General features: G+C 42.3%; 1 pseudogene; it reads right to left on the bottom strand.

The window, feature by feature from the left end:
- Positions 1–5,958: 5,958 nt before the first annotated feature.
- On the bottom strand, positions 5,959–6,461 carry LOC129541438 (small ribosomal subunit protein uS17 pseudogene; annotated as a pseudogene).
- Positions 6,462–6,759: the final 298 nt, after the last annotated feature.

The raw sequence follows: 6,759 nt of genomic DNA, 5'->3' as shown, positions 1-6,759 counted from the left end.
CACCAGGCCTCCCTGTCCATCACCAATTCCTGGAGTTTACCCAAACTCATGTCCATTAAGTCGGTGATGCCAACCATCTCATCCTCTGTTGTCCCCTTCTCCTGCCCTCAATCTTTCCCAGTATCAGGGTCTTTTCTAAGGAGTCAGCTCTTCACATGAGGTGGCCAAAGTATTGGAGTTTCAGCTTTAGCATCAGTCCTTCCGATGAACACCCAGGACTGATCTTTAAGATGCACTGGTTGAATCTCCTTGCAGTCCAAAGGACTCTCAAGAGTCTTCACCAACACCACAATTCAAAAGCATCCATTCTTCAGCGCTCAGCTTTCTTTATAGTCCAATTCTCACCTCCATACATGACTACTGGAAAAACCATAGCCTTGACTAGATGGACCTTTGTTGGCAAAGTAATGTCTCTGCTTTTTAATATGCTACCTAGGTTGGTCATAACTTTCTTTCCAAGGAGTAAGCGTCTTTTAATTTCATGGCTGCAATCACCATCTGCAGTGATTTTGGAGCCCCCCAAAATAAACTCAGTCACTGTTTCCGCATCTATTTGCCATGAAGTGACGGGACCGGATGTCATGATCTTAGTTTTCTGAATGTGGAGCTTTAAGCCAACTTTTTCACTCTCCTCTTTCACTTTCATCAAACTCTTTAGTTCCTCTTCACTTTCTGCCATAAGGGTGGTGTCATCTGCATATCTGAGGTTATTGATATTTCTACCGCCAATCTTGATTCCAGCCTGTGCTTCTTCCAGCCCAGCGTTCCTCATGATGTACTCTGCATATGAGTTAAATAAGCAGGGTGACAATATACAGCCTTGACGTACTCCTTTTCCTGTTTGGAGCCAGTCTGTTGTTCTATGTCCAGTTCTAACTGTTGCTTCCTGACCTGCATACAGGTTTCTCAAGAGATAGGTCAGGTGGTCTGGGATTCCCATCTCTTTCAGAATTTTCCACAGTTTATTGTGATCCACACAGTTTAAGGCTTTGGCATCGTCAATAAAGCAGAAATAGATGTTTTTCTAGTACTCTCTTGCTTTTTCGATGATCCAGCAGATGTTGGCAATTTGATCTCTGGTGCCTCTGCCTTTTCTAAATCCAGCTTGAATATCTGGAAGTTCATGGTTCACGTATTGCTGAAGCCTGGCTTGGAGAATTTTGAGCAGACAGCCATTTTGTTTTTTTATATTTCTTTTTCTTGGGATGGTCTTGATCCCTGTCTCCTGTACAAGGTCACGAACCTCCGTCCATAGTTCATCAGGCACTCTGTCTATCAGATCTAGTCCCTTAAATCTATTTCTCACTTCCACTGTATAATCATAAGGGATTTGATTTAGGTCATACCTGAATGGTATGTGGTTTTCCCCACTTTCTTCAATTTAAGTCTGAATTTGGCAATAAGGAGTTCATGATCTGAGCCATAGTCAGCTCCCCATCTTGTTTTTGCTGACTGTATAGAGCTTCTTCATCTTTGGCTGCAAAGAATATAATCAATCTGATTGCAGTGTTGACTATCTGGTGATGTCCATGTGTAGAGTCTTCTCTTGTGTTGTTGGAAGAGGGTGTTGGCTATGACCAGTGCATTCTCTTGGCAGAACTCTATTAGCCTTTGCCCTGCTTCATTCTGTACTTCAAGGCCAAATTTGCCTGTTACTCCAGGTGTTTCTTGACTTCCTACTTTTGCATTCCAGTCCGCTATAATGAAAAGGACAACTTTTTTGGGTGTTAGTTCTAAAAGGTATTATAGGTCTTCATAGAATTGTTCAACTTTGGCTTCTTCAGTGTTACTGGTCAGGGGATAGACTTGGATTACCGTGATATTGAATGGTTTGCCTTGGAAATGAACAGAGATCATTCTGTCATTTTTGAGATTGCATCCAAGTACTGCATTTTGGACTCTTTTGTTGACAATGATAGATGGGGATTAAAAAAAGTGTCAAGATAGGGACTTCCCTGGTGGTCCAGTGGTTAAGAATCTACTTTCCAATGCTGGGGATGTGGGTTTGATTCCTGGTCAGGGAACTAAGGAGCTTCCCATGTGGCACTAGTGGTAAAGAACTCGCCTGCCAATGCAGGAAATGTAAAAGATGCAGGTTCCATCCCTGGGTTGGAAAGATCCTCTGCAGGAGGGCATGGCAACCCGCTCCAGTATCTTTGCCTGGAGAATCCCATGGACAGAAGAGCCTCAAGAGCTACAGTTGATGGGGTCAGACAGGACTGAATGGCTAACACACACACATACACAAACAAAATGGAAGGAGTAGCTAGGCTTGAGGCCAAAAGTAGATGGGTTCACATCATGTTGAGCCTTATAAATCAGGTTAAAGTGTGGGAAAAGTAGTGGGAAGACAAGAATTGTAATCAAGGAAGTTACACAATCAGATTTACAGTTAAGAAAAATTTCTCTGGCTGCTGCTATTGTGGGTAAGGGTAGAAAGGACAGAATAGCTACGTACGAGACCACTTCTGAAGACCAATTCAGAGACTGCTGGAGAAATCCACATGAGAGATGATGGTGGTCTGAACCTGGAGAGTGGAAGTGGGGGATGAAGAGAAAGGAACCAAATGAAGAGATATTTAGGAGAAGAATCACTGTGGATTAGTGTGGGAGATGAAGGAGTTAAACGTGATGATCAAAAACCTGGTGGACAGAGGTATGCATCATCCATGGGATAGGGAAAACAGGGAAAGGAGAAGCAGCTGTGGGGGGTACTGGGGCAAATACTGGGTTCAGTTTTAGATTTGTTGATTTTTCAGATCATATGGAATATTCATAGGAAAATATTTAATAGGCAGCTGGAACAGTTTAGAGAAAATATTTTGGGAAAGATTTATAGAATTGTGAGTCATCACAGAGTTGATGATTAAAGACATAGAAGTCGGTGATGAAAGTACACTCATTGTGGGTAGAATGAGGTGAAAGGACGAAAGAAAGAAACCTTTAGGAGCACTGATAACTAAAAAATTAGTACAGATGTGGGAACATAAGAAAGAGATCAAAAAGAAATGGCCAAGGCATACGAGAACATGGTATCACAAAGCAGTGGATATCTATCATGGCAGTAGATTGAGGAGTGGGTGTGATATGAAGGAATTAAAAAAAGTGATTGTAATTAGCTCTTCTAAAAGGTGTGACATCGTACAGGAGGCAGTGATCAAGACCATCCCAAGAAAAACAGATGCAAAAAGGCAAAATGGTTGACTGAGGAGGCCTTACAAATAGCTGAGAAAAGAAGAGAAGCTAAAGGCAAAGGAGAAAAGGAAAGATAGACCCATCTGATACAGAGTTCCAAAGAATAGCAAGGAGAGATAAGAAAGCCGTTCTCAGTGATCAATGCAAAGAAATAGAGGAAAACAATAGAATGGGAATGACTAGAGATCTCTTCAAGAAAATTTAGACATACCAAAGGAACATTTCATGCAAAGATGGGCACAATAAAGGACAGAAATGGTATGGACTTAACAGAAGCAGAAGATATTAAGGTGGCTAGAATACACAGAAGAACTATACAAAAAAGATCTTCATGACTCAGATAACCACAATGATGTGGTCACTCATCTAGAGCAAGACATCCAGAAGTGTGAAGTCAAGTGGGCCTTAGGAAGCATCACTACAAACAAAGCAAGTGGAAGTGATGGAATTCTAGCTGAGCTATTTCAAGCCCTAAAAGACGATGCTTTTAAAGTGCTGCACTCAATATGCCAGCAAATTTGGAAAACTCAGCAGTGGCCACAGAACTGGAAAAGGTCAGTTTTAATTTCAATCCCCAAAAAGGCAATGCCAAAGAATGCTCAGACTACCAAACAACTGCACTCATCTTCCATGTTAGCAAAGTAGTGCACAGAATTCTCCAAGCCAGGCTTCAAAATTATGTGAACTGAGAAATTCCAGATGTTCAAGCTGGATTTAGAAAAGGCAGAAGAACCAGAGATCAAATTGCCAACATCTTTTGGATCATCAAAAAAGCAAGAGAGTTCCAGAAAACACCTATTTCTGCTTTATTGACTATACCAAAGACTTGACTGTGTGGAACACCACAAACTGTGGAAAATTCATCAAGAGATGGGAATACCATTCCTCCTTACCTGACTCCTGAGAAACCTGTATGCAGCTAAAGAAGCAACAGTTAGAACTGGACATGGAACAACAGACTGGTTCCAAATTGCGAAAGGAGTATGTCAAGGTTGTATATTGTCACCCTGCTTATTTAACTTATATGCAGAGTACATAATGTGAAATGCCAGGCTGGATGCAGCACAAACTGGAATCAAGATTGCTGGGAGAAATATCAATAACCTCAAATATGCAGATGACACCACCCTTATGGCAGAAAGCGAAGAGGAAATGAAGAGCCTCTTGATAAAAGTGAAAGAGGAGAGTGAAAAAGTTGGCTTAAAGCTCAATATTCAATAAACTAAAATGATGGCATCTGGTCCCATCACTTCATGGTAAATAGATGGGGAAACAATGGAAACAGTAACAGAAAAAGCTAAGGTTTTTCCAGTAGTCATGTATGGATGTGAGAGTTGGGCCATAAAAAAAGCTAAACACTGAAGAATTGATGCTTCTGAACTGTGGTGTTGGAGAGGACTCTTGAGAGTCCCTTGGGCTGCAAGGAGATACAACCAGTCCATCCTAAAGGAAATCAGTCCTGCATATTCATTGCAAGGACTGATGCTGAAGCCAAAACTCCAATACTTTGGCCACCTGATGTGAAGAACTGACTCCTTAGAAAAGACCCTGATGCTGGAAAAGATCGAAGGCAAAAGGAGAAAGGTATGACAGAGGATGAGATGATTGGATGGCAACCACTGACTCGATGAACATGAGTTTGAGCAAGCTATTGGAGTTTGTGATGGACGGGGAAGCCTGGCATGCTGCAGTCCATGGGGTCACAAAGAGTCGGACAGGACTGAGTGACTGAACTGAAGTGGTGTGTGGTTATGACAAAGAAGATAAGGTGGTAGTTGGTAAGGCACTCCCTCCTTTGTGATTGGAGGAAAGAATGATTCATATAATTTCAGAAAACTTTTGAGAGTTTGGTGCCATAATCTGAAGAAGTTCTTTTTTAATGGCTTCTATGATATTTTCTCTGTGAAATAAGAAGTCAGATTATCTGCTGTGAGTGAGATGAAAGGGTCAGAGATTTGAATAGAAGGGAGAAACTCTGAACAGTCATTGCGAAGAATGAAGAGAGAACTGAAAAAGGCATGGGAGGATTTCTGGACAATACCATTAGCACAGTTGAGGTTGAGGAACTTGAATGTATATTTGTGCCAGGATGGAAGCTGTATGATTTTTTACCAACAATAATAAGCAGTTCAGGTGTGGTCATGGAGAAGTTGGTTCAGGGTTGTTTATCCATGTAGTTACAGTGGTAAAAAATCTGCCTCCCAATGCAGGAAATGTGGGTTTGGGAAGATCCCCTAGAGTAGTGAGAGAGTTAATTCTTGGGTAGATTGATATGGAGACCAGGGCCCTCGAGAAGGAGGAAGGGACAAGCATTTTTTTCTATATTCCTTCGTCTTCGTCACATAAGACATTTTTTCTTTAGCTCTGAGTTATTATGACAACAATATATTTCACCTAAGACTAACTTTGTTTAAGACCAGAGCTAATGAAGGCAGGAGGAGAAGGGGATGACAGAGGATGAGATGGTTGGATGGCGTCACCGACTTGATGGACATGAGTAAGCAAGATTTGGGAGTTGGGATGGACAGGGAAGCCTGGCATGCTGCAGTCCATGGGGTCACAAAGAATCAGACAGGACTGAGCGACTGAACTGAACTGAACAACAGTGTATCTTGCTCGAGGAGATGTTTCTCCTTCTTGACGGAAAGAAACCTGTTCCTTCTGGCTAATCCTGTTATCCTAAGGTGTATATTGTGGGAGTGGGCCTGGTAAGACCTTTACCACCTTTTTTTTTTTTCAGACTGGGAAAATAACTTTATTGTGTTTGGGGCGGCAGGCAGAGGCCCAGGCTCAGAACTTCTGAAACTGCTTCTTGGTGCCAGCAGCCTTAGTGACCTTGAGGACGTTGAAGCGCATGGTCTTGCTCAGGGGCCGGCACTAGCCCACCGTGACGATGTCGCCGATCTGGACGTCCCTGAAGCAGGGAGAAAGGTGCACGGACATGTTCTTGTGGCGCTTCTTGAAGCGGTTGTATTTTCGGATGTAGTGAAGGTAGTCTTGGCGGATGACAATGGTCCTCTGCATCTTCATTTTGGTCACCACACCAAACAGGATACGCCCTCAAATGGAGACGTTACCAGTAAAAGGGCACTTCTTGTCAATGTAGGTGCCCTCAATGGCCTCCTTTGGAGTCTTGAAGCCCAAAACAATGTTCCTGTAGTATCGAGGGAGCTTTCTTTGCCACTTTCTCCAAGCAGGACCCTCTTCTTATTTTGAAAGATGGTCAGTTGCTTTTGGTATGCACGTTCTGTCTGAATGTCCACCATCTTCTCAGCTGCATGAAAAAAGGAAGGCTGCGGCGGCGTCCAGATGTCCTTACCAACTGCCGACCTTTACCACCTTGAGACATTCTTTTGATCAACTGTTAGTAACCAATTGAAAAAGTATATATTTCTCTGATTATGAGGGATGTTGAGCATTTTTTCATGTGTTTGTTAGCCATCTTTCTGTCTTCTTTGGAGAAATGTCTGTTTAGTTCTTTGGCCCATTTTTTATTGGGTCATTTATTTTTCTGGAATTGAGCTGCAGGAGCTGCTTGTATATTTTGGAGATTAATCCTTTATC

This window comes from Moschus berezovskii, chromosome 4 (genome assembly GCF_049115385.1).
Source record: "Moschus berezovskii isolate FMDL1 chromosome 4, NW_MosBer_1.0, whole genome shotgun sequence".
NCBI lineage: Eukaryota > Metazoa > Chordata > Mammalia > Artiodactyla > Moschidae > Moschus > Moschus berezovskii.
This window is presented reverse-complemented; position numbering and strand designations above follow the sequence as displayed.